Source organism: Lepidothrix coronata, unplaced genomic scaffold (genome assembly GCF_001604755.1).
Source record: "Lepidothrix coronata isolate B3197 unplaced genomic scaffold, Lepidothrix_coronata-1.0 Scaffold122, whole genome shotgun sequence".
NCBI classification, from domain to species: domain Eukaryota; kingdom Metazoa; phylum Chordata; class Aves; order Passeriformes; family Pipridae; genus Lepidothrix; species Lepidothrix coronata.
In genome coordinates, this window is record NW_016690302.1 from 303,400 (window position 1) to 330,863 (window position 27,464).

The following is a 27,464-nucleotide window of genomic DNA, read 5'->3' on the forward strand; positions in this document are numbered from 1 at the left end:
TTTTTTTTTGTGCCATTCAGGAGAGCCATTGGCTGCTGCCTGAGATATCCTGAGAGATGCGGCAATTAATTTTCTTTTAATCAAGGTCGGATGAAGTAAATTGGTGCGGCTCTGCAGCCCCTCATTTTCTGTTTTTGCAGTGATGCAAAACAAATATGATCAAATTATGCTCCTTCTCACCTTATTGAATTAGGAAGCGTGACTGATCCAGGAGAGCTGAGATGCTATATACTGTACCAATCCTCACCATCCCCCCTCCCTGACAAAGCCATCGGGAATCTTTCTGCAGGTTTTTTATTTCAAGTTCGGAGGGAAGTGTGGGAGTGGGTGTGGGTGGTGGGGAGAGAGTCCTATTTATTTTTCTTAGTCAGTGGGGTGAAGCTGTGTATTTCACCTTACAGTGATGTGTGAGTAATCACAATAATCGGGTCCATCTGGGCTCAGGAATAAAATCTGACAGGAGGACAAAGACGTTAAAGAGCAGGCCTGCAAGGAGAAGGGCCATCAGCCCTGCGGGTCTGCCTGCTGGGGGCATTGCTGGGGGACTGGTGGGCCATCAGGGTCATGGGGAGCTCTGCCACTCACTTCTCCTGCAGCCCTGGGCACACCACCTTGTCCTTGAGCCCCAGGTCCTCGGGCTGGGCAATGTGGGGAATGAAGTTTGCCATGAGATCCCAAGGAAAAGGGCTGCATGAGGGCTCCGTGTCATTGGCACTTTGTCAGCTCTTCAGGACTCTTTGGTGTTGGGTCACTGCAGTGTGCCAGAGGAGAGAGGAGCAAAAGAGATACATGCTCACACACAGAGCTGTCTCATGGACATTTTGCTTCTAGTTAGGTTGTCCATATAATCTAAAATGAATGTTATTCTGACTGACAGCATCCGTTTGCTCTTTGTATATGCAGAAACATTAGAAATGCTCTGATCAATACCACTATGGACATACAAATTGCACAATATATATAGTCCTGTAGCCCAGGGCTGGGAGGCCTTAGCATCCAGCAGGCTCTTTATTTCAGAGGGTCTCTATGTGGGTAAGGGCTGCAGCAGTAAGGCTGCCATGGTCAAAACTTGTAATACCCTTGAGGGAATAAAACATGGAGATGCAGCAGGAGAAATACATAATGAGTGGGCTAATGCATATGCTCTTCTCCTCTGAAAGAAACCCAAGGTGGTTGTGAGCTTGACCTAAAGGGATCCTTTCCAGTGTGATAATCACAGACATGGGCAGAGCAATCTCCTGGGAGGGAGGAAAGTGTGTACTCCATCCTCTACCCAAAAGCAAAATCAAGTGATGATTGAAACATGAACTTCCCCTGAACATGTTAAAGGAGCTGCCCCACGAGAGGATGGGTCAGCAGTGACAGGAATTTAGGGCGAGATCCCACTGCACTGTGAAGCAACACTCTGCCCACAGCATGGTGATCTGTGCACAGCCAACTCAGTTGGTTAGATGATCTCATTGATCCATTTTGGCTTCCAAATTTACAGTTTTATTCGAAAATACTTTCCTGGACGTGCCATGTGATAACAATAAATGAGAGGTTATTTAACTTTGAGTTTGGTTTTTTTCCCTTCTTCTTTTTTTTTTTTTTTTTTTTTTTTTTTTAAAGAGAGAGAGAATTGGAGAGAATGTATTGAGACTGTAGGTTTTAATTTATAGATTTCTGGTGACCCTTTTCACCCTGACCCTTTTCCCCCATCAGGTCAATCTTGTTCAGACTGTACTGCTCATTCTGCTTGATCAGAGGACAAAATCACCCCCAGGTTGATAAAAAGAACAAAGATAAAAAGACAACATTTTTGTCTATTCATTCAGTTTTCCATTTAATCACAAACCAACATGTTTGTCTGTCCATCTGAAATGTTTTGTACTGCTGCCCATTGGTGTTGAATCTTAAACAGACTGGCAGTGTTTGTGTGGAGCCTCATGAAGGGTCATTTCCCTGCCCCAGGTGGAGAGAGCTCCACTTGCTGAGGGGTTTGTTGCGTTGGGTCAGAGCAGATCTGGGAGATGAGTATGATGAAGGTCATTTAGTTAGGGGAAAACTGCTCAACCTCACCTCCATTAGAGGGAGAAAGGGAAACAGAGGAGGTAGGGAACAAGAATTCCTACAGTAAAAAAACCAAACCAAAACCAAAACCCTCTGAGAAAGTCCTCATCCTAGCAGGCTTAAAGACAGGGCAAAGATACACAGGAGAAAGAAAACAAGACACAAAGATAATACCAGGGAACATTTTATTTTCCACATTCTTAATTTTTAACCACCCTTCTCTCCTCGTTCATTAATCCTGCAATCTTTTCCTTTCTTGGAGTCACTTCTCTGAGGTGTATGGCTCCTGACTGCATTCCAGCTAATCGAAACTCTTCCCAGCAGGAGGAGGGGAAAACTTGAAGCTCTCTTTGGTCTCTATAAAAATGCTGTTCCTTCAAAGGCTGTGGGTACAAAAGGGCTTTTGAAGCAAGTCTTTGTACCAAATTAGAGACTAGAGTAGGACCCTGGCTGTAATTAATGACAATGCTGAGGGAAGGAGATACTTCTCGTTATATGGTCCAAGTTTAGGATACATCCAGCAGGATATAAACAGAAACAAACCCTGTGTTGGTTGAGGTTGGAGGGGCTCTTTGGGGGATTGCACAGGCTGTGTGCCTTACAACCCAGAATATCTCCTTTATGTCTTTTCTACATGTATCACTTCACAATATCAGTTGCTAACATCCATCACTGGCCCAGATATCTACTGACCTACTGATTTAAGCCACTGTAATTTCCTCCTGCAGTGTTCAGTGCTCTACTCCCATTGCCTCCATATCCTCTGTCTTTCAGTCCTGAATACTTTTCTCTCTCACAGATTTCTCCCTATTCCATCATTTCTTTCATCTCCTCCCTGTCACAGATAGATCCAATCCCTCTGGGGGCAGGGGGCAAACACAACCCACAGTGCCTGAACCCACCAGCTCAGCAGATTTTACTTGGTACTGTTTTGGCATGCAGTCCTGGCCATACTCCTGTGAGTCACTGTGCCACTCCTGACCAGAGCTCCAAATGAAACTCACTGGGAATTTTTATTGCTCCAAGAACAGGGAAGTAACAGCCTGAGCTACCAATCACTGGCAGGACGGGACTCCCAGGGGAGCGCTGGGCAGCACAGCTGTAATTGTCCTTCCCCCCCCTTTCCCTGAGAGCAGGAAAGGAACCCCAACTTACTTACAACTCTCCCATCCTATATTCTCTTCCAACAACTCGGATCCTGTAATTTCTATTTCCTGTGAAAAGCATTCTGAAGTTTTGGAATACTGCTGTCTTCGTGGCTGAAAAATATTGTTGAACTGCTCGCTGAGAGTCTGATGGATACAAATCATTAATAGCATCCTCCACTTGGATTAGATCTCAAACCTTTGTGTGAAGCAGGTCAGGATCATTATTTTGATTTCAAAATGGTATTATTTTCACAGAGGCACTAAGAGGTGGGATGTTGTGTCTAGGGGTAGAGTCAAGCATTGAGCCTGGGTTTCTAGTCTCATTTTTTGGGACTCCACCCTCCTCACAAAGATGGCAAAGGGTATTCCCAACCCTTCTAGAGCCAGATTTTACCAGGATTTAGAGCTGGCAGAGGGCACCAGTGATACAAGTGGTACAAGGAACAGAGAAATGCTGCTTTAAGCAAGCCCACCCTGGTACAGTTGCCACCAGGAGCTCTGGTGGTGTGGAGAGCTTGGAGCTGCTGCAGGCTGAGACTCAGCCTCTTCCAGATGGGAAATGCAGTAAGGAGAGGTGTAATGCCAGGAAACAAAGATCTGCTCTGTGCCAGCTGTGAGTCTTGGTGAAGAGCACAGCTCACCTCCTCTCTGCTGGAGCCAAGGCAGCGGCTCTCAGAGTTGTGATGGAGCTCTGCCACTCCACAGGGGGAAGGCAAAATAGGCATCCTTAGGAGAGATTCCCAAACAGAAAATCAGAGTCAATGGAATGTCTCCTTGAGGCAGACCCTTTCTGGTGAACACCAGACCTTAAGTTGACCCGCCTTGTTTTGTTACCATGATTTATGTGACTGGGATAGGGAGGTTGCAGGGAAGAGGAGAGCTGGGAATGACCAGGTCCCCTCTCCAAGTTTTTAGCAGTGAGATTCCAGCTCGGTTTGGTGGTGATGGCAGGGAAATCTCCACATGGTTGAGTGCTGTGTCAGGAGCTACGTTCAGGAGAAAGAAGGCCATGTTAAGAGTTGGGGTAGGATGTTCTTGGAAGCTGCTGAGGGAGAGGCACAGGAAAAAGTGCTGCTTTCTGGGTGACTTTCATCACAGCAGAGGGGTTCCCACTGTTCTCACAGCCTTCTGGCCAGGAAGTTCCACAACCAGCATCTCTGGGTGAGGAGATGGAGGGAGTGGTCTGATGTTGTGTCATCCTGTGGGTCCAGCTTCCCCTCCCAAGAGGAATGCCCTTCATCTGCACACAGGATTTTCTCTCGTCCCATTGAGAGTGGGCTCTGTGCCACTTTATACTTTGGAGGATCATTAGCAGAAATCATTAGCTATAATACAACCTCCCCCATAAATCTCCCCTGCACCTGGATCATTTGTCCATGCCTAATTTCCATCTCCCTAATTTTATGATTTGTCCCTCATTTGATGAGAGTTCCTTCCATTAATTGTGGAGTAAGTGCTTCCAGATAAAGGGCTGAGGAGTTGACCCCATCTTGGAAAGACATGGTTTGGGCTTTTTTCCTGAAGGGTAGAGTCCCTCTGAAATATTCTTGCTCCCCTTTCAGAGGGCATCACTCCAAATCTTAAAGGCACCACAGCAGCTTCCCATAGGGAAAATGCCTCATTCAGATAAATCCTGTTCACTGGAGGCGCTGCAAGGCAGATGAAAGCAGCAAAGCTCAAGTCCAAGGTGTCCTCTGCCAGAGTTAGAAAAGTCTTGTAGGCATTATCTGTACAATTCAATTCAGACCAAGGAATAAACCTCTGCTTTTCCCCACTGGACCCCTCCTAATTATCATACTTTGCTTCCCCAAAGCAATTCTGTATCCTCCCACAAAAATCTCCTCTGCTGAACCATTTCATGTCGTGTGAGGCTGCACCACAGATCCTCAGCCTGTGTGATAAGGGGCAGGGAGGGAATTGGCCGAGTCAGTTGAAGAAGGGACTTAACATCAGGTCTGCAGAGCTCTTTTTCCAGCTTTTCTGCAGACATTCTGGGTGGTCCAGAATAAGGCAGCTCTTTCTCCGTGCCTCCGTTGCCATCTAAATAAGATGGTGATACGAGCAGTAGGGTGCCATGAGAGTTTAATTAATTAATTTGCAAACGCTGTGAGATCTTCTGATGAAATTCACTGCATCAGCACAAAGTCATATTTAATCTGTATTACATACTGAGATCCCAATAGCAGGAGCATCCCAAATGCACGGGAAAACGGAACCAAAAAGAGGAGCAGCCAAACTTTCTGAGCACTTTGCTGAATAGTTTGTGCCTCTGGAAAACAGGAACATTTTTCCAAATCGAAGCATTTGTCCTTGAACTTCTCACCATGCAAGTGTGAGCCAGTTGAAAGAGCTCACCCTGGGACACACACAACCCACTGGAGCACTCTCAGAGCTCAGTCTGACACACTGGATCTGCTCTGCTGTGCTGACCGTGTTTTGTTTCTCCCACCCTCATCTCTTTCTCATACCTGTCCCATATTGGACATGGATGTTCGAAAATCCAGTGAGATAAAGCTTGATCCTAAACTCAACCAGAGAGTGCAAAATTTTCCCAGGAACCACCAAGGCTGTAAATGGTGCAGCAGGCAAAGCAGTTGGATTCTCAGCCCCTGTCTGACTGTTTAACTGTTGCTTTAGTCGTGAGGGTCTGTCTGTGACATTCTTGCCCTGGTGCTCTTTTTTCCCCGAGTCCACTGCAGGGGCAGCACAAATTCAGAAGAAGGGCGTAGGAGATGAGGGAGGCGCAGTGCTGGAAGCAGCTTGCACATTTTACAGGTAACATTATCTTTTATTGGCATCCTAAAAAGAATGTCAGGCACTAGAGAGAAGTTTTTTTTTTTTTTAATTTCTGCTTCACTGCCATTCCGCTGCAAGATTTTTATCACATCCGTGATGCCAGCAGAGGCAGGCAGAGCTCAGTGACACAACTGGCCATTCACAAGATTTCTGGAGACCTTTTGTCACATCCTCTGGAGCGAACTGTGAAGGTCTCAACGTGATTTCTGTTCTAAGGCTGGAAATACTCTGAGACTGAGCAAGGCACAGGCCTAACTGTCCAACCAAAAAGGGCTCTCAACCAGACCTACTGAGAGGCAACTATCAGTAAGATGAGAGGGCATGGTCTTAAGCTCTACCAGGGGAGGTTTGGGTTGGATATTAGGAAGAAATCCTTTACAGAGAGGGTAGTCAGGCATTGGAATGGACTGCCCAGGGAAGTGCTGGATTCTCTGTCTCTGGAGTTTTTTAACATGAGACTGGGTGTGGCATCAGTGCCATGGTCTGGTAACCAGGGTGGTGGTAGTGGATCAAGGGTTGGACTTTATGATCTCAGAGGTCTTTTCCAACCTGGCTGATTCTATGATTCTATGATTGTTTTACAAGCTGAAAGAACCTTTGTAGTAGTTTACCAAGACAGGTGTTTCTAGGAGTCATCCAGGCCATGGGATGTTCTTGCTTTCTCTAGAAGTCAGTAAAGACATTTCTAATGATGTCTGGGTCAGCAGGAACATTTTCAGTAGCCAGGCACTGTTTTTTGACTGAAATGACCAAGCAACTCTTCTCATTGACTCATTTCATGTGACAGTTGACATTGCTTCTTGTTTTCACAGCCCCTCACTTTTCTCTGATCAAAGCTTATGGTAAGATAAGACCTTTTAGACCATCAGTATAAACTCTGGTACCAGTAGACTGGGCTTGAAGTTTGTCTTCTCTTCCCTTCCAACCTCCTGATTTTCCTTACACCTCCCTTACGGTGGGCAATAAAAATACAACAGTATGATCACTGGAGAGCAGTTCAGTCTGTTCTGTAAGGACAGCTGTACTGCTGCCACAGGAAGCAGGAGTGAGAAAGTCAGTACCAGGTTTTGGATGGCTTGGCTGGTTTCAGTTGTGACCTGGAGGAAACGCTGCACTGTGACTGCCAGAAAGAGCACTGGTGCTGGGTGCTGTCATCTCAGCTCTCCAGGACACCAAGTGCAGGTTAAACTCTGGGCCTAAGAGCCCCTGGGGCTTTGGAGAGCCCTGTGAGCCAGAGCAGGACCACTCCAGTGGCTGTCACTGCAATGCCTGCCACCCCAGCCCTGAGCCAGCCTGAGAATCACAGAACATCCCAAGTTGGAAGTGACTCAGAAGGATGGTCAAGTTTAACTCCCGTCCCTGCACAGACACCCCAACAATCCCCCCTTGTCCCTGAAAGCATTGTCCAAACACTCCTTGAGCTCTGGGCGCTCCAGAAGTGGATTTTTCCTCTGTGACTCCTCGGCAGCAGCTGCAGGGACCCAGCTGCTGAGGTCTCTGGGCGTGTAGGGAGGCGGCTGGAACCGGGCTCTGGGTTTGCATCCTGAGCGTTGCAGTTGCTGTCTGAGCCTGCACAGGCCTTTCCTCTCTCCCTGCAGGAGACACAGAAACAAGCTGTTGAGCACCTGATCTCTGTGCCTTGCAACCTTTCCCTCATACAGAGCATGCAATGGGTGCTGGTGTGTCCCCTGTGGCAAGTGCAGTGAAAAAGCAGCTTTGCCATGGCCACAGTAGCCCCTCACACCTTTCAAATTCAAGCATGGTCTTTCCCAGACATCAGTGACTGCAGGTAGCTCTCACACTCACAAGTGCCTTTTACTTTTGCCAGTCTCCACACAAACCTTGAACAGACACGTGAGTTGCTGTTGGCCAGCACTTCACTGCCCAGGCTCACTCCCACCTCAGAGAGGATCCCAGCAGGACATCAACCCAACGTTTGTCCTCCTTGCTGCAGTTTGAGAACTATGGCCACACACTAAATTTCTTTCCTAGATTTCTTTTGCCCAAAAGAGACTATTTTTGCTGGCACCAAATGGCACCAAAACACTGAATTTTGGGCCTTGTGGCAATGGGTAAAATATAGAGTAATTGTACTGATTTCATTGCATTTTCCCAGAGGATGATGCAAATCAGAGTTAAACCACAGAAATGAAGAGTTCAGCATGGGTGTTATCCAGTCTTTTGATATTGAGCTGAGCAAGTTCCAGATGAGATACACAGTGGTGTACCTGGTTCTGCAGCAGAAGCAGATGCAAAACCAGCTATAGCCCTACCTTCCACCAAACTCACCCTCTGTGGAAAAGATGAAATCATTGTTTTCCCTAGAAAGGAAGGACGCTGTATATGATCTAAAGATTATAGCAGGATCTAGGAAACAGGATTTCTGAGTTCCTCACCCTGCTGTGCCACTGCTTTACTACACAATCCAAAGGAAAGTGTTTTCCCATTCTTTTTCTCAGTTAATATACTCAGGAGATAATACTGTGCTTCATATGAGATTTTCTTTTCAAAACATAAACCATGTCCACGTGCCACTGTCCAGTTACTTTGTGTGAGATCAGAGGCCGGGGTAGGAACCTTCCCACTGCCTCTGTGTGTGTGAGGTGAGCTGGGAGGATCTGGGTGTCTGAGCTGCTGAACACCTCTACCTCAGGCTGAGATCACTGCACAATCACGGGGCCAAATACACCAGGGAATAAGGGCACTGATTTTGTGCATTGAACTTTGAGCTCGTGCACAGAAGGAAGGAGAGGAGCAGGCAGCACCACTGTCAGCATTGCCAGGGACATAAGCAGGTCCCACCTGAGCAGGATGTTCAGCTGATGTTGGAAGTCACAGAGAAGAATGTTTGCCTTGGCTGGTTCTGGCAAAAAAGGGCACAGTGGGCAGCCCAGCTTAGAGAATTTAACTGAGTTATTCTGAATCTCCTCCCTGGCTCTGCACTTTGCATGGTCACAAGGGGGATGTGTGGTGTAGCTGACAGAGGATCCTGCCCCCAGCACACGCAGAGGACACAAAATCAGGAGAACCTGAGAGAACACCACGGGATGTGCCCTGGTGTCACATCAGGGGCTTGATTGCAACAGGAACACCCTGCAAAGTCCTGCTTTAGGTGGGACTCTGTGCACAGTTAGCAAATCTCCTCAGACAGGCGTGCACCTCGCTCTGGGAGCATTGTTAGGATCTGCTGCTGATCCACACTGCCAAGAAGGCTGGATTTGAAGGGACAGGAAACTGCAAAAGTCAGGGCTTTTATTTTTTAGGTAGTCTGATTTTTAACTATGTAAATTCACATGATTATATTCTGATGATCCAAACACTGTGGGTATGAAACCAACACTTGAATTCCTTTCCAAAATAAATCCCAACACAGACAGCATTGAGAGGTCTGATCTTCCTCCTGCAGTTATCACACTGCATTAGCATTTTATGCTTCGTGTGTGTGCACACATGAGAGTGCCACTGCAAGTGGAGAAAAACGTGTGGAAACGTGAATGGGGGCGAGTGCCTGTGCCTGAGAACATGTAGCAGAGGTTTTGTGTGCGTGTGTGTGAGAGAGAGGACATGTGCATGTCTACAAACTCGTGTTTATGTGGGAGTGTATACGTGTGGGAACATGTGCACGTATGTAATTTTGTGCTTGTGTGGGAGAGAGGAAGGGAAAGCATGGTAAAGTTATTTGAACCTGTTTGAAGGTCGGGTCTCCCCAAGGTTATCTGCTTTTTTTCCCTCGAATCTGTAAAGTAATGGTATTCACACTCACTACTTGAGAAGTGTTTCTTTTTATAGCTCTTCCAGATGACAAATAATGCCTGTTTTTGAAGTCCTTTTTAAGTCATTGTTCCCTGGACGCAGATACCATGTTTGGGTGCAGGAGGGGAGCAGAGCACAGAGCTATTTCCCCTTTCTGTCTGCAGGGAGCTTTACTGGGACTAGTGAAATTCCAGCCAGGATCATCCAAGGGGCTGCAAACTCACAGCATATGAGCTAATAGGACACCCTCTCCTTCAAGCCCCGCGACACAGTGAGAGAGAAGCAGACACCCACCACAGACCACTGCAAGCTGTGCAGGTCTGGGCCATGGAGGGTGTAAAATCCAGCTGAAATCAGGGGTGGATTTCCTGGAGGAAGCCTCCCCAAGCTGGCCCGTTGAGAACAAGCTGAATTCAGACTTGGGGAGTGGACAGGTGTCTGGATCGGAGCCACCCCTTTTTAGGGGCTGGGGTTGATTAAATTTTGCCCATCTTCAAATATTTCGGGCACTGTTGCCCTCTGTGGGCAGTGTGGATGTGTGGGCAGCACACACAGTGTTCACTTCCCGGAGAGGTGCAAGGAGCCCGATTCCCAGGAGGCTTCCCAGCACACTGGTACAGCACTGCAGGCACTTGGTACTGTTCTCTCACCATAGAGGCAACCATTGCTCTTCTAAAACTATCCCCCCTTCCCTTTGCCTTCCCTTCTTCCTGAGTGTTTTGGCATCCTGTGCCCAGCAGCTGCTCAGTGCTGGGTGAACACAGGAGTGTGGCAGGAACAGGATTTAGTGCTTTGCCCAGGGATGGACACCTCGTGCACACGGCAGAGCACTCCCGCTCCTCACGCTGTGGTGGAGACTCTGTGTGTCATCACCCATGGGCAGTGGGCTCATCCCCGTCTCTGGAATCTGGGATAACTGAGATTTTTCTCCTGGTCAGATCCTGAGGTGTGCTGGAAGATCAGTGTGCCCAGTGGCTATGACAGGAATTTTCTGGAATATAAACTGAAGGGGTCTCTCAGGGTTTGGGCCAGAGGGAATTGGAGATACCCACCAAGGTGTTCAGCTTCATACTGGAAAAAGCTCAGGGAAAATGGCTTGTGGGAAAAATAGTGAGCACACTGGAAACATGGGGGACAGAAAGGGGATGGAAAGATTCAAGAAATAATCCCGGAGAGGACAGGGAGAAAGCTTGGTTGGATGGATAAACGGTCTGTGAGCAGGAAACGATATCTGACTTAATGTCTTAGTCAGACAGAAAAATTAGATGGTGTAAACTGATCCTTCCTGCAAGGGGTGCTGAACTTTTTTGGTGACTTTAGAAGGCCATGTTTACAGTAACTGCAGCTCGTGACCAGGCTATAAAGGCAGCTCTTTGGGCAGGAGGAAGGAGCGTTTCATTAACGCACGCACCTGCCTCCGTGGGCAACCTGGCCTTGCACTTACTGGGCTTTTTTTTATTGTAAGATTGTACTTTGCTTTTTAACATGGAAACACAAAATATGCATGCATATGGCTTATCAAAGATGATAACATTCACAAGTAAAGGAACATAAGTCCACTTTATTGCAATAAATTATCTTCCCCACCCTTCTGGACTGATTAGCAGCTGCGTCTCACCTAAGCTTTCCAGAGTTTTCCTTTTAGTTTTTCACCTGAATTGTTTGCTCTATTTTAGCTGCACTCATAGGGGGTGTTTTTATAAAAGTGGGAACAAGGATTTCTGACCGTTGTTCCCAAACTGAGCCCCTGAAATTACAGAGCCAGTTTTGAGACACTTGCCCTGAGTGCTGATTATCACAGAGTTTAATTTTAATAACAGGAGGCAAAGTTTGCACTAGATTTCCTGTCACCTATGGGAAGTTACCCCAGTTTGCTCTGGTTTGCACATTCATTGACTAACCATGCTTTAAGTCTTAGGGAGGCTGAGGTTTAACATTTAGAGCTCTTCAACTAAAGTCAGGATTTTAAAAACCGGTGCAAGTCCGCTGGGCACAGTTTGATCTGTCCCATTATATAACCTGGTTTATCATTATAAACATTGAAACAGATAAACTATTTCAGTCCATGGAAAGGCAGTGTCTCCAATTGCACCAAACCAAATTTATTGGTATTAGGGTATGATTCAAGTCAAACCTCAGCTTAATAGGTAACCAGTAAAGTTGCTACAGTAATTATCAGTGCAGTTCCAGAGTGAAATTTGCCTGTTGAACCATGTTGGCACTTAGGTTGGTTCAAAGAAATATATTTTACTTTACCATTTCAACTGCTCAAGAGTATGGTCAGGTCCTGCATCTCAGCTGGGGAGAGAGGAACAATGAACTGTAATAATCCAGCCACTTGAGATAATCTGTACATACCTTTAGTGTACTGGCAATCTCCATACTTATTCTACACATTTTCAGGACATAACTAGAATATCTACTTTTTCAAGTACATGAGCCAGTTGGGGACACCCAAATTACTTCATAACGGTCCCAGAGAGGAGCAGTTTAATAACAGAGGAGAGGTTTGGTTTGAATAGAACCAAAACTCTTAGTTTTCCCCTGAATCCACTGGAGGGATTAACTGGGTTTGTGAATCATGATCCAGATCTCAGGAATGCGAGATACGCCCCCGAAAGCAGATGGTTCAACAGTTACTCAAAACTCTTTGATACCACTTGGGACCTTTCCAGTACTTCTGGTTGAGCAAGTGCTCAACCTCTGGTCTGTGCTGCCATGTGCATGAGAGTCAAGTGACATATAAAGATGTCAGACACTTCCCACCTTAAATACCCTGCTGACTTTGGCTGTATAAATGGCCCAGTCTTTTCACATCCAAGGGCTATTGCCTGGTTCCTTCAGTCGAGTTTTGTACAAATTCAACTTGAACACCCTCCCTGATACCTGAATTGGAGCAAGGACTTTGGGACTGGGCCTGAGACCATTCTTGAGGTGTTTATAGTGGCAGATCCAGCACATGGAAGGAGCAGGACTGAGCTGGGCTTACCTGGGACTCTGCTTTCACCTTCTCCCAGGACTGAGTGCACCGCACGGAGATCATAGGGAAGCAGGTCCTGGGGTGTGCTGAGCGTCTCTGCTGCTTGGAACAAGCTCTGCAAACACTCACACACAGCGGTGCAGTGACCTTTGTATTTCCATAGGTGTCTCAGGTACAGCATGTTTGTGCTGTTGGAGCAGGAAGGAGAGCTCCCTGGAACCTGACCAAAGCAGAGACAAGGGCAGTCTGCCCACATCTGAGCACCCTGGGAGTGCACTGAGCCGGCTCTCCCTGCACAGCATTCCCAGGTGGAGCTAGGACTGCTTACATAGAGCTGGGTGGGTTTTCTCCCTGAGCCCACAAAGGACCTGTAGCTCCCAGTACCAGTCAGCCTGGGACCCTGTGCTGTTCTCTCTGCTTCCTTGTTTCCTGCTGCTGTCAGAGGTGTCTTTCACAAGGAAGTCGAATTTTTAATGCCAACAGAGCCGGATTCCACTCTCGGATCTGGGTGGCAGAAATGTGTGGCAAAGTCAGAAGTCTGGGTCTGGGAGCTGAGAGTGGGAGGGTGGGACATGAGCTTTTATGAAGGATCATTTTCTGAAGGTGAGGAGGCTCTGCTGGTATTGGTATCATACTAGAGGACAAATGTTCCTTCCCTTTGATCTGTAGCCTGCTTCACCCTGTAGGATTTTCACAAGAGGATTTATCAGCCTGTACGTTTGTTAAGTTGAAGCCAGAAAGGGAAAATAGTCCCTTCAGTCTTTGCTAGTGGAAATTGCTCTGTGTGGAAACCCAGAACACAATGAGAAATAAATAAATTGAAACCCAGAGCTGAGAAATAAACAATCCCAGTGGGAATAGTGTGATCACAGGAAAATAAGAACAATAAATTGCCCTTCTCTGAGGTTTCAGGGCTCTTAAAAAACATCAAATAAGTCTCATAGCTCCTTCTGAATGTGGTAGTGATCTTTTCCCCCATTTTACAGAGGAGGATGCTGAGCTACAGAGTGACAGAACAGCCAAGCACCAGTTGCAGTGTTTAGTACAAACGTACACGGTGCAGGGCCTTTTAGAGACACCTGAGCTCGCTTGATATCAGAAGTGTGTGGCTCTATTAGTACAGTGATCTGGCTGGGATAATTTTCCACTGCTTGCTGTACTTATTCAGCAGCAGCTTGGGTGTCTCTGAGCAGCATTGTCCTGCTCAGTGGCGTCATACTTTGTAATCCGAGTCATATATTCCCAGGACCAGAGTGATTCTCTCTCTGACCTCCTTCATATCATGGACTGAGGAGCTGCCCCAGCCTCTGTCCTGGTTTGAGCAAATGAATCCAGGTGGGCCTTGGCAGTATTTTCCATATCTTCAATTTTAGGTTCTAGATTCCTGTTTCTAGAGAGAACATTCCAGACTCGTTCTCTAATCCAGCTTCAGACTGATGCGTTTTGGCTTTGCCAGGCTACGTAACCCCAAACGTGGTCTGATTTGCATGAGAGTTAGGAATGTGAGGAAAAACTTCTGAAGGAGAGTGACAAGAGTGGCCATCAGCTGCAGGCAGAGAGAGGGGGGGGTCCTCCTGTCCCTTGGGCCTCTGGGGGTCACTGTGACTGCAGAGAAATGGGCTGGGGGGTGCATGAACCAGGCAGCAAGGAAAGCACACCTCGAAGGTGATGCTGCCAAGAGGCAGGTCTGGTCTGGACTTCATGTGTGCATGAAGGGCACTGTCCTCAGCCAGGTTACAGTCTTCCTCTTTCTGAAGTGCAGGTTTTGCTGTTGAGGCAAGCAAGTGGTTGCAGGAGGCGTCTGTGAGCTCCACAGAGGGCAGTGGTTTGTAAGCAAAGTAGCCATAAATACATCAGCCAATGGATTAGTAACTGGTGTGGGTGGGTGTAGGACATGTGCATACATATACATACAGACATGCATCCACACGCACCTCTGTCTCTGCCAAGCTTATTCTAAGTGGTATCGTTGAAACAAACTGCCAGGAGAGTTTAGGATCTTTGGGTGAAAGTGTATATGTTTGAAAATACAGCAATAACAATATTTCCTTTGAACACCCCACCGTGGAAAGATACCGCTGCGTTGCAGAGGCTCACCAAAGAGTGGCTTGGATCAATCTGCCTGCTGGCTCTGGTGGAACAAGTCTACAAACAGAATTTGTTGGTGAACTGGTGGTAATTACGTTCCAACTGATCAAGCTAAACTCAAAAGTCTGAAGCACATTACTTATCATCACTGCTGCAAAGCCCCTTTCACTAGGAGTTGGTTTCACACTGCTCTGGGAAGGGGGGGAAGAGGCAAATTTGGTGACACAGAGGGGTAAAGCTGACTAAAAAATCACAATTTTAGGCTCTCTCATTACTTGGGAGCAGTGGCTTCCATTTTTTAACACAGATTACAGAGAAATGGTGTTCTCATAGGAAAAAAATCACAGATTTCAAAGGGAGAAGATCCTGTGCGTGCTAGGGAAGAGGAGCATGCAAAGATGTGATGCAGAGATACAATATTTAAAGAGAAGGGTAGTGAGCGTCTATGGGCTTGATCCAAATGCCTACTCAAACTGATTAGAGTCCTTCCCCAGACTTCAATGGGATCAGGCCCTTGATATTTCATAAACACAGATATATATTTAAAATTATTTAAGAAAGTTAAGATGATAGAGAGATTGTCAACTTCCAGCAGTGGTGGTTAGATAGTGTAACACCATCCTCCTAAGAGATGCTACATCAAGATGATCAGGGAATTATGTGCATAAAATAAATCCTCGGGCTTCAAGATAAGAACATACTGCAGTTTCTTGCCATATGGTTCAGACTAAAATTTCTTGCTAGCCCAGCTCATATTCTCTTCCTTCTCCTTCCTGATACGTTCCAGCTGAGCTCAGCTATTCCTGGGCTGGTTCTAAGCATATTAAGAAAAATGTGTGTAGTTTATTTCCCTTAATCTGAGCTACACAGGCAACCCCTCGTGCTGCCGTTATACTCTGATGGCACCCTGGGGTCCCTGTCAGTGCCTCCACGTGCAGTCAGGAGCAGAAAAGGGACCTCAGTCTGCTCTCCGGGGGGACTTCAGCAAAAGCTGAGCCTCAGCCTAACTGCGCTCACACTGGAGTCAGGGAGAGCTTTGCTGTGTGGGAGATTTAATGTCGACTTCAGCAGGGAGCAGAACACTGGAAAAATCTCACAGGAAAGAGCTGATTAGAGGAAAGTAGTAATTTTAGGCCAAAGTGAAGAGGAATCTTCTCATTCAGTTGGGATGGGTGACTTGGATCGGTTTGTTTGCAGTGGCCAGTGCGACGTGTCTGTGTTTTACACGAGTGAGGGAGAATGAGGCGAGGGCGGGGGTGCGGGAAGAGAAAGAGAAAGCAGTTAATTTGACTGAATAAAGATAAAAGAACGCAAGCCACCGAGTTTGCTGTTTATCTGGACATTGTGTAATGTTGCGGAATCAGATGTGGCACTCTGGCTTTTACACAGAAATGCCCAGGGAGCAATCCAGCCTTACTGCTCCCGATAACCAGAGTGTTTTACAGGGGACTTCCAGATCTCTTCTCCTCCCCACCAGGTATCCACTTTGCAAGCAAATTCGTGGCACTCCGGGCTTCCTAAATAAGAGAAATTTTCCTTTGATCTGAGGAATTAATTTCTATTTTCACCCCACTGCAGGGCTAAAAAGGGCAGGGGAACGCCAGGGTGCCAGAACACAGAGACTGTCCCTTCAGGGAGAGGCAAGAGCCCAGCCAGCCCAAAAAGACATTGTGAATTCACCCAAAGTTGTCCTAATCCTTTCTGGTTGGGATGGAGGTGTTTCATTTAGGAACAAAGGAGGGAAGAGAAAGCTGCAGAGGTTGTAAGGAAGAGCAAAGCCCTGGGATTGCAGAAGGTCTGTGAGGTCCCGCCAGGTCTGGATTGATTAGTATTCAGTATTTATAATATCTCCATAATGGTAAAACAAAAGAAAACAAGCCCAGAGAATGCATTTTTAATCATCAATCATTGCTCTTTGTTTGTCATGAATGAGCGGCGAGGGGAAATAGTCTCCCATAATCACCTCCCTTCACATCTCCTGCCACACAGGCCTCGCTGGGTGTGCTAAAAGGGAAATAAATAAACAAGCAGCAGATCTCAAAATAAATCCCAGAGACATGGGTGCTACGTGGGTTATCAGACCTGCACACAGGGGTCTTGTTGGAGATACAAAGTGGGGGAAGGACATTTACAAAGCAGGAGACAAAGACAAAGACAAAGCATGGATAGGACATTAAATGCAGGAAAAAAGGAGGACTGGAGTTACAGAGGGGCAGCAGGTGAAGGAGGAAGAAGCCTTTCAGAGAATGATCACTGGTGAAATAATCAGTGAGCAAAAGCATGTCAGAACAGAGGCTTCTCATGGGACACAGGACACTGGGGTGGAAAGCTTGAAAAGTCACCAAATCCAAAAGAATTTCAGCCTTTGCAGTATCTGAGGATCACGTTATTTTAGGATTTCCACATGAAAAAATTATTTTTTTCAAGGATAGCATTCATGCTAGGAAAAAAAAAATATTGAAAAGCCCACAGTTTCTATTAAGATCCCCAAAAACCATGTCTTATCAGGAACAGCACTATGCTGAACTTCTCCAATGGGATCCCCGCTTTGATCTTGCAGCAGTTCTCACAAGGCCTTTATTGTAGTCCCAAATGCCTCTTGGGAGGAAGGGAAACATTATAATTCTCCCTTAATAAGTGAGATAACAGGCTGCTGGGAGGGTAAGGCCCAAATTTTCTAAAGCAGGGCTGGTGACTCCACACCCACTCGGCGCGTTTAGCTGAGTGTTCCCAGCGAGACGGGAGCCCGGAGCCATCAGGACAGGCTGTAAGGAACAGACACGCTACATCTGAACCCTATTGAAAAATAATAAAAAGGTAATGACTTTGTCATTACTGGACATGGGTTTGTCTGTCGGCGAGGGGGGAGGAAGGGGAGGTTTTCTGCATTCAGGCCATAAATAATGTTTCCCATTATCCCGTGCAGTTCTCCTGCATTCCTCACGCAGCCCTTGGTTTGCCTCCATCTCCCTTGGCCAGGCTGGGAAGCCCCCGTGCCATCCCACCAGGCTGGCACACACTGCTGGGAAAGGGAGACAGCACTGGGCAAGGCAGACACAATGAAGTCACTTCCTCTTTCCCAGGACAGGGTGACCAAATGGAAGGGGTTCCATTTTGGAAAGTCCACAGAGAAATGTGCCCTGATGGAAGCGTCCTGTGACACCTGGGAGAGGGAGTGTGGAAGGGTCATCAGTGTGGAGTTAACCCAGCTCCTCAAGCAACTGAGACTTGGTTGCAAAGCCTGACTTAAAAGAAGTCAAAACCATTTATTAAAAGGCCAAACTAAATTGCAGTAACTCTGTCTTTAACCAAATTCGGGGCACTCTCAATATTTGCGCCGTTTAGCTGGAGACACTCAAGATTGCACATCTCGGTTGTGCAGGTGAGGTTTGCTGGGGAAATGCGGACTGGGAGGGACCTGAAGAACTGCTGGGACTTGGGACCTATCAGGAAAATTGCAGCATTTAAACTAAAGGTGTGTTTTTAAGTCAATGGCCCGAAATGTAGATGCCTGCAAGGATATTTTTAAAACTGCCTTTATATAACTAGCTTGATATAATTAAGAACTGATTTAAGCTCAAACAAAATAACTCCCTCTTGCACCCAAATTGGAGTCTCCACACTGAGAATTGCATCTGTTGAACTAAATTAGTCAGAAAATCAGGGCAGCTTTATGCTGTAAACAGACAGAGCTGTGGAGGATATTCCAGTTCTGTGTCCGGCTCTGCCACTGATTCACTGTGTCCCTAGGCAAGACTCTTAAGTTTTCCATCTCTAAAGTGTAATAAAATCTATGTAGGTGCCAGGTGATGTAGTGCTTAATTAATTAGTAAATTAATATAATGAACTCTAACTTGAAGGTCTGTATCAGCACAAATGAATTGTTAATATAAATTTTTATTATTTATTGCTATTTAGTTGATTATTTTCTAACACAGGCAGGCTATTACAAACATACAACTTCACACTTGAATTCCAGTTTTATTATTGGTGTTACTTATTTATTATTATTTTCTTCTGTATTTATTTATTACCTTTAGTAACCTCCCTTAGGATTAAGCCCTAAAGCAGTGGATATTACCCAAAGACACAGAATAGTGAAGTCACTGGGAAATTTTGGGACAGATTGGGACAAATTTTGGGGTTAAATCAGAGATGTTTCTTGCTAAGTCTTTTGCTTGAACCTTTATATAGATTTAAGGCAAATAAAACAGATAAGAACAGATTCCGAGCTGAGTAAATTGTTGTACACGCTCACTTATACCAGCCAAAAGTCAGTATCAGTCTGTAGGCCTTTAGTTTGCCTCACACAGTTTCAATATTTTTATTATACACTTGCATACCGATATTAATTATATATATTTCTAAACAAAAGGTTGAAGTTTCAAAACGCGGGGCCTGATCCTCTTCAACATAAATAAGTGTTGCCCCACTGCTGTCAGTGTGAAGCAATGCCACCTCTGCGGGGAGGATTTGGGGCAGGGGACGATGGGGATCCAACCAATTCCTTCTCCCGAACTGGGCACATGCAAAGAAATAGTTGCCTGTGAGAAAATGCCACTTGACAAACAATGACCACATGACATTCCCTGATTGCTTGTGCCACTCCAGTGACAAAAAACGAAAGCGGATAATATTGCACTTGCAACTGAAAAAGTGCCTCCTCCTCCTCCTCTGCAATTGCTTTTAATTTTCCATTACGAAACTAAGTAAATCCATGGGATTTTTCTAGTGCATGTCTGAGTGGTTTCTTCATTCTTCCAGGGAGTTGTGAAGCAGGATGAGAGGTTCTGGACAGCACCTTGGTCTGTGCTGGGTTTGGAAAATGTCCCCCCTGATGCCTGATGGCTGTTGGATAGTCCACATGGAGTAGGGGACTGTTCCAGTCCAGTCTGGTAGAGTGGTCAGCCCAGACCTCAGCCTGCTCCTCACGTACCAGAGATGATTTGCCTCTTTGAGGAATCAGTGTGACATGTAGGCCTATGGAAACCACATCCCCTGTGCTGGGCATCGGGAACGAGACATCTCGGCCTGATTATCGCCCGTGTGCTCAGAGCTACAGGAACCACCTCTGCAGTCCTTCCTCTCCCCCTCTACTAAAAGCAGGGTGAGCTGAGGACAGAGTTAGAGCCCTCAGCATGTATTTCTCTGCTTTTGGCATTTTAATCCAGGCTCTTCTCATGTTGTTTTAGCACCATTTTTCTTCTGTGAGTAATTTTTTAAGGGGACGTAAAGTTTTCTCGGACTGCACTTGCACAGCGTAGCCAGATGGAGTGTTCTGGGGTATGTGCTGGGTGGGAATAAAGTACATTAACCTCCAGTCTGCAGGAAAGACACAGCCTTTTACCAGCAGCTGTCCTGTCATCAGTCTAAATATTCTGTTCACTTCTGTTCTGTATGGCTTGTACAACCTCCTCGTGCTCATACCTCACTGCTGCCCAGCAGTGCGGGAGGGAACGTGACAGGTACTCGGGGTGTCCTTGCACCCCGGAGGTAAGTGCAGCTTGTCCACACAGCTGCACCCACCCCACCCCAGGGTGCAAATGAGGACCCCGAGCAAAAGGGGGAACCCTTCACCAAGTTGGGTTTCAGAGAGAAATTCCTGGGTTTAACCAAGAGTTGTGGACAGCAGGCACAGAGGACGACCTAATAATGAGTTTGGATGCTATTATTGCTAATTGCCAAATGATAAATAGCATGAAAGGTGTCCTACAATTTCAGTCCATGGAAATTTATTTGAAATATGTAGCTCAATACAAGCAATGTCTTATGGGCACTAAGCTTGCAGTGAGCAGGGTGTCCTCTCCCCAAGGGCAGCGACTAATGGCATCACTACATGCTATGGCAGCTAAAGAAAGGCTGGGAATACATCAAACCTGTTTGGAGATGGAGGAGCACGTGGAATCTGAGCTGCCAATGGTCTTGTGCAACTGAACTGTTTGTTCAATGTTCAGGCAAGCAGGAAATAGCAAAGATGGGAACCATGACCGTGTCACAGGTTTAGTAAATGTAAACTCATGGGTTTAGTAAACGCAGGCAAAGAAAGCCATAAGAGGGAAGGGGATGATAGTGATGTCCAAGATTCCTTTTGGTTTTTTCCCACTGTTGTGTTGAATACTTGAAAGAGCAAAGAGCCAAACTGAGAGGCATTTTCCTTAGAGGTCTTTGGTTAGGGGTCTTCGGTCCCAATGAAAGAGGTGATCTGGTTCAAGCTGAATCCTGAGCAGTGGGCAAGGAATCCTCGCTGGCAAGAAAACTGAATCTGTACTGAAGCATCCTGGCTCCCCAGGTACTTCTCACTCAGCTTCTGTTCAAGAAGGTTTGTTGTTGAATTTTCCAGTGCTGTTAAACCATAGCATGGATTTGTTGAGAAAGCAAATCGTGTTTTAGTGGAATTCTGAATGAAATCCAGTAGGTCCAGAATTGGTAAAAGGCTCTTGAGGCTGCTCCGCCGATGGCCATATTGCTTCTTTCTTAGTCTTTTTGTGCTTCAGACCCACTTTTCTGACAGATGCAGATGCCAGCACTTTTGGTTTGGGGGCAGTATTGACACAAGAACACAAAGGACTTGTGAGGGTGGTGCCTTATTACAACACTAAATTAGCTGGAGAGAGATTACTGCACCACTTAAAAGGAACTCCCGCAATGGTTAAATCTATAGAACATTTTCATCCACTGTTCAACACGGAAGTAAAATTGCTTTGGGTTGATGACAGGAAGATGCTGCATAAATAGTTAAGTATGCATCATTTGCAATTTGCTAAATTATTTTCTTTCTATCTCGAACGGGCTGTGTAAGGTGTCATTACCTCCTGATCTATCTGGCTGAGGAGCCTTTGCTGGAGCTCGTGTGGTGAACATCAGATGGGCTGAATGGGCTTGGGGTGAGGTTGTGTTTGGAAGGAGACTTGGAGCTGTCAGAGGCACAGCTTGTAGGGTGTCTGACCCTCCTGCAGCGTGCAGGGGAGCACAGGCAGGAGAGACCTTTGGGGGTAAACAGGGCCACCCCAAAAACACTTGGCCATCCCCAAGTTCTCCTTCTAACTAGGACAGCTCCTCAGCACTCCAAAATTAGCCAACTTCCAAGCAGAAGGAAGGCCATTCAGTCTGTGTTCAACACCCCAGATGAGAGAAATGCAAAAAAGTGAACAAGAGAAAATAATAAGTAAATGCAATTAAAAGTAACGATGCAGGTTTAATTAAAGGGCCCTATTCTCCCAGCCCTTCATTCTTCAGGGATGCCTCATAAGCAAGAATTCATAGCTTGGGACCTGCTCTTTTATGCTTTTGTACCAGAAGCTGAGACATTTACTTTCAGAAACACATGGGTTTTAACCTGGCAGTGTCTCTCCAGCATACAAGTTCAATAAGTTTGGTGTTTTTATTTTCAGCAATTTATAAATACTTGCCACAATTATTATAACAGTCTCACACAGTCCTATTTAGTTTAATTATGCCATTTTCATCCCCATTTTCCTGCTTTCTTACTGTGAGCAGGTAAAAATAAATAACTACAGAGTGACAAATCCCAAACAATATGCAAATACACAAAACCCCAGATTCCGCAAAGACACGGGCACTTTAAACACTGAGTATTTCCACAGAAATATATCTCTTCACTGTAAATTCAGCCTGGTTAGCAAAAGTCTAGTCTTTACAGGGACTTAAATATTTAACTCAATTGATGCACATTGCTAAACTTGTCTGCTCAAAATTCATGAGTCAGACTCCGCCTCTCCCCGAGCTGCCAAATCACAGGATTTTCTCAAAAGCCATTAAAAATCCATTTCTTTGGAAGTTTCTTGTTTGTCCTCTGGCTTCCGAGGCTTTTGGGAGCACTAGGCCACATATCCAAGCTTCCTTGTGTAAACACAAGTGCTAGAAACGTGTCATTCCAGGAGCTGGGGATCAAAGGAGAGCACCAAATATTGGGAGACTCACCATAAAAGCCCAAGAGCTGGCAGTGGTCCCACAAACACGTACGTGAGTCACTTTTACTCACATGAGTAGTCACATCGAAATCAGAGGAATTAGCCTATTATTATTAATTATTGTTATTATTTATGTGTGTGGCAATAGCACACAGGAGCTGTGATTATGGAGCAGGGCCACATTGTGCAAGGCACTGACAAATCCAGAGCAAAACCATGGTTTCTGCCCCAAAGAGCTGCCGGTGTGAGCATCGGACAAGAGGCAACAGGTGGAGACAGACACGGACAGGGAAGCACACGGGAAGAGCGAGACGCTCCTGCAAGGGGTTCTGTGTGGGTGTGCTGACGCAGAGCTCCCAGTGAGAAAAGCGATCCAAGGGTTTACAGGTCTGCACAGCTTGGGCCGAGGGCCCAAATCCTGCAAGCCCTGCCATGGAGGCAGATCCGCCCCTCAGACTCAGTGCATGGGCAGCACCTCCAAACCCCAGAGGGAACGGTGCTGGGGAGCCCTAGAGGGCATAAGGGATGAAGGAGAGGGTCTCTGTGGATGGTTCTGTGCAATCACCACCACAAAATGTGCACATCACTGTAATGTACACTCGCTGTCTCAGTGAGGTGAAAGGTAGAGCTGAGAAAGAAAAGGCAGAGCTGAAGAAAGCAGTTTCTTAACACAGAAATGTGATGCCTGCCTGTTGGAAATTCAGGTGCATGCAAATGTAGGGGAACTCTTGGCTCTCATCCTGCAGAGACAGCCCCCAAACCCAGCCCAGTCCACAAGGCTGCCGGTGGCTTGCACGTCTGTTCCTTGGTGTTTTCTCTAGGATCCAGACCCGCAAAAGTTAGTCCTGTGCGTAACTGCCAGCAAAGCCAGCACCCCCAAACTGAGAAATAGTACAACTGTAGGTGCAACGAGACAGTGTTTAGCTCTAAACTTGAGTGAAATCCAGACTAAGAACACAAGCAAAAGAAAAGTATCGAAGTTGAGAAGTTTTTGTAAAATAGAAACTGAACATCATGCCTAGGAAAACCAGCTGGAGAATAAAGCAATACTCACAGCCCAGTTATTGATCATCTCCATGGAGTTTAGTCTCAGGGAACTAAGGTGAACAGGGGTCACCAGGCTGCAAAATAGAAAATTTTACAAAACTTCCAGTGGCCCTCTGGGAGGGAAGAGGGATGGGAGAGAGGAACCGCTGGTGCATGGACAGTGTAGGGGACGGGGCAGCTGCCCGCGCGGGCTGGGAAATGGGAACACTTTGTCGCCTTTTCCCTTGCCAGGGGAGGGCGATCCGGTCCGGGTTTTGCAGGCGCCCCTGCCTTGCCTGCCTGCCCTGCCCGCCTGGAGACCGAGTCCGCTCCGTGCCCGCTCCCTCCCGCCGCTCCCCCCTTCCCCTCCCCGGGCGGGCCGGGGTAGGCGCCCCGCGGGCTCCAGGCCGGGTTTTGCGCGGCGCCCGCCCTCCTGTTAGAAATAGGAAAATTCAATAATCAAAGCAAAGGGGAGCGCGAGGAGGAAAAATCCGGGATCAGGGCAAGTTTGATGGCGCATGCGCGCTGCTGCCTCCATCCCAAACACACACACATTTCCCTTGACTTGGAAAGTCACCCAAAGCAGCCCCAAGTGCAGGTAAGCCCGTCCGCTCCCGCCCGGCCCCGGCCCCGCCGCCGGCAGCCCCGGGGCCGGGGCGCTGCGCGGGCGGGCGGCGCTGCCCGGCAGGTGGGCAGCGCTCCGCGCTCCGCCGCGGCTCCCCGGGGCAGCGCCCAGCTCCGCGGGCACCGGGCAGGGCTCCCCGGGCGCCGGGCAGGCTCGGCGGGCACAGGGCGGCAGCGGCGGCCCCGCGGGAGGCGGGGGGAGCGGCGGCGGCGGGGCCGGCGGGGCAGCGCCGTGCCCGCTCTCGGCGGCGGAGCCGCGGCCGCGCCGGCGCCCGTCAATTTTCCCAGACTTTGGCAGGAGCGCGGGCAGGGGCCGGGGGAACACGTGTTCCCGCTCCGCGCCGGGCGCAGGTAACGCGGCCCCGCCGCGCCGCACAGCCCGGGGGTCCCGGCGCGGCACCGCGGGCTTGGGGGGGACAGGCGGCAGCAAAGTTGGGCGAGCGGCGGCGGGAGCGCTCGGCGGGCAGGGCCGGGTGCGGCGGGGCGAGCCGTGCCAGGGAACTTTCTGCAAAGTGGCCGGGCCGGGGCCGGCAGCGCTTCCCCCGGTGCCCGCGGCGGGACGGCCGCAGCCCCCCGGGCAGGGGCCGCGGCGGCGGGAGCGCCGCTCGGGGCAGCCGGTGCCCGGCCCCCGGGCGAAGCGGCAGGTTATTTTTACCCGGTGGCATTTGCAGAATGCGCAGCTGATTTGCCATCCGGAGCCAGGAAGTTTCCCCCCTCCGCCTCCTTCCCCTCGTCGCCCCCTTTCCCCCTTTCCCCCGAGCGCGGCGGGGCAGCGGCGGGCGGGGGGCGGCCGCGCGGGGCGGCGGCGGGCGGGGGGCGCGGAGCGGGGCTCCCGGGGGAGCCGCTGCCCGCGCTGCGGGCTCCGGGCACGGGGAACAGGTGTCCGAGCCGTCACTCAGAGCCGGGCGGGGGGGGCGCGGGGCGCGGGCGGACGAGGCGAGGAGCGCTGCGGGGCCGGGACCCGAGCGCCGCCGGCCGCGGAGCGCTGCTCCGGGGAGCGGGGCTGGAGCGGGGCTGGAGCGGGGCTGGAGCGGGGCTGGAGCGGGGCTGGAGCGGGGCTGGGGGCGGCCCGGGGCGCCGGCGGAGCTGTCAAGAGGCTCGGGCTGTCGCCGCCGCTCGCCTCGGGGCCGGCGCCGGGGCCGCCCGGCTGCGCCGCGGGCAACTTGTGCGGCAAAGTTTGAGGGGTGGGCTGCGGGCGGGGGCTGCCCCGAACCACGGCGGGGCTGATCGATCGGCCCGAGCCCTCCTGCCCTTTCGGGCCGGGAAGGTGAAACTTTTCAGGAGCGGCACGTCCACCTTCTGTGTGCCCCCTCCTGTCCGCGCCGCGCTGCACAGCGGGTCCTGGCAGCCCGCTGCCTGGAACAGGAGCTGTCTCTCCCAAAACTTCATTGATGAATTTATTTCCTCTATTGATTTGCTGACTCTCAGCGTGGAATAATTTCTTGCGAAGGTTTCGGACTTCTCATTTCAGAAGCCCTGCCTGCTTCCCACCTACCCTTTATCTTGTGCGTCGCTGCCACCTTGTTAGCTACCCTAAAGGTGGTTTGGAAGAGTTTATGGGGGAATATTGTTGAACTTCAGTAATCAAGTTTCCAGATCTTATGCCTCCTGTTTAATTTATTAGACTAGTTATTTATTCTGTTGATGATAATCTGTTGCTGGTTTCTATGGAGATGTTAAACTGATCTCTTTCAGAAATCAAACTCCATATGCACTAAAACGTTTAAAGGAGCAGCGTCCCCTTTTGTTTTCAGACTTTGTACCTTTTCAGTGCTTTTATTGGGCTCCTGTATATTTTATATATTAAAGCCTGAAGTTGAAGCTTTGTGCAAGACAGAGCTTATTATGGCTAACAGAAAGTCAGGGCTTTGATCCTTTTTTTTGCATCATCATTTAAAACAGATCATTTTTCCCCCCTCATCACACAAGATAGCAGAACCCTTTCAAGATCAAAGCGTCCAGCTAAAAACTATTGTTTAAAAAAAATAGAAAAAGAGCCAGTTAAATTAGGGGGATGTTTCCTTAATCTGCTTATTTTGTTCTAAAGATTTTTTATTTTTTTTAGCAGTGAAAACAACAACAACAGAAACTTGTGGCAACTATATTGTTATTTTTATACCTCCTAAGTCTTTTTAATGTTAAAATAAGTTCAAAGTCAAATATCTCCAAAGATAAAGTGCTTGTTAGGGTGTTTTTATTACTTGGTTTCTAAATGTGGAAGGTCAGAATCCAGAAAGCTACCGCATTAGAGAAGGTTTTAATAGTCTTTGTCTCATCTTAATGAGAGAGCAATCTAAAAAACATTTTCCCCGCAACATTTATAAATTATTTCAAAGAAGTGTCTCTGCATATAACTCAGTTTTCATTATTTCTTAACTTATCCATTGCATTATTACATGCGAATCAGGGTAATATCACTTCAGAAAAAGTAATTGAGGTGAGAGAAGAATTTTTTTTTTTTGTGCTTAAAATTTGAGAACTCCTGGTAAGCTGCTGTGTCGATGAGGCTGACGCACAGTGCACACCAATTGTGGGTTTTTTGCTCATCTCCTGGAGAAAAGTTAAAAGGTTTGCAAAGAAAATCCTACACCAGCACAAAATGCACGTTGAACACAGTAAAAAACCCCTTGTTGTACTTTCTTTTAGTGTATCTTCAAAATGTTTCCCCTCCCTAAAACAGAGATCTTTTTCCTCTTGATATGCTTCTATACTGATCTTTCGAATAAAAGAATAATCCTAGAGGAAATAGTGCCTGTAACCCTTATAACTCATATATGTTTGTGTGTGTATATACATTTATAGTTCACATATACATGTGCACACATACACGTATATGGAAAACACCCAGGTGGTTTATGATCTGTCCATACCAGACTTTATCTTTTTTCCTTGATAATTTTTCTCCCCTTTTTTTTTGTGTGTGATTTGTCGTGCTGTAGATCATTTAAAATTTTTTTGTAGGTATTCTGTTTATTTGTTTGATTTGAATTGCAAACAGAATTGACTCTGACAAGTAAAAAGAGGAGGGGGGAAAAAAGGAAACACTATGGCTTTAAACTCAGGAGT

General features: G+C 47.6%; 1 protein-coding gene across 10 annotated transcripts in view; it reads left to right on the top strand.

Annotated features, from left to right (window-relative positions):
* Positions 1-27,464, top strand: part of CASZ1 (castor zinc finger 1) — a 286,724-nt gene that overhangs the window by 69,387 nt on the left and 189,873 nt on the right. Inside the window, exon 1 of one of the 10 annotated variants that reach the window (XM_017825752.1) lies at positions 24,168-24,372. The exons of the other annotated variants lie outside the window; for them this stretch is intronic. The gene's annotated coding sequence lies outside the window, so the exon portion shown is untranslated. Of the gene's footprint in view, positions 1-24,167; positions 24,373-27,464 lie in introns of those variants that run through there. 10 annotated transcript variants of the gene reach the window in all.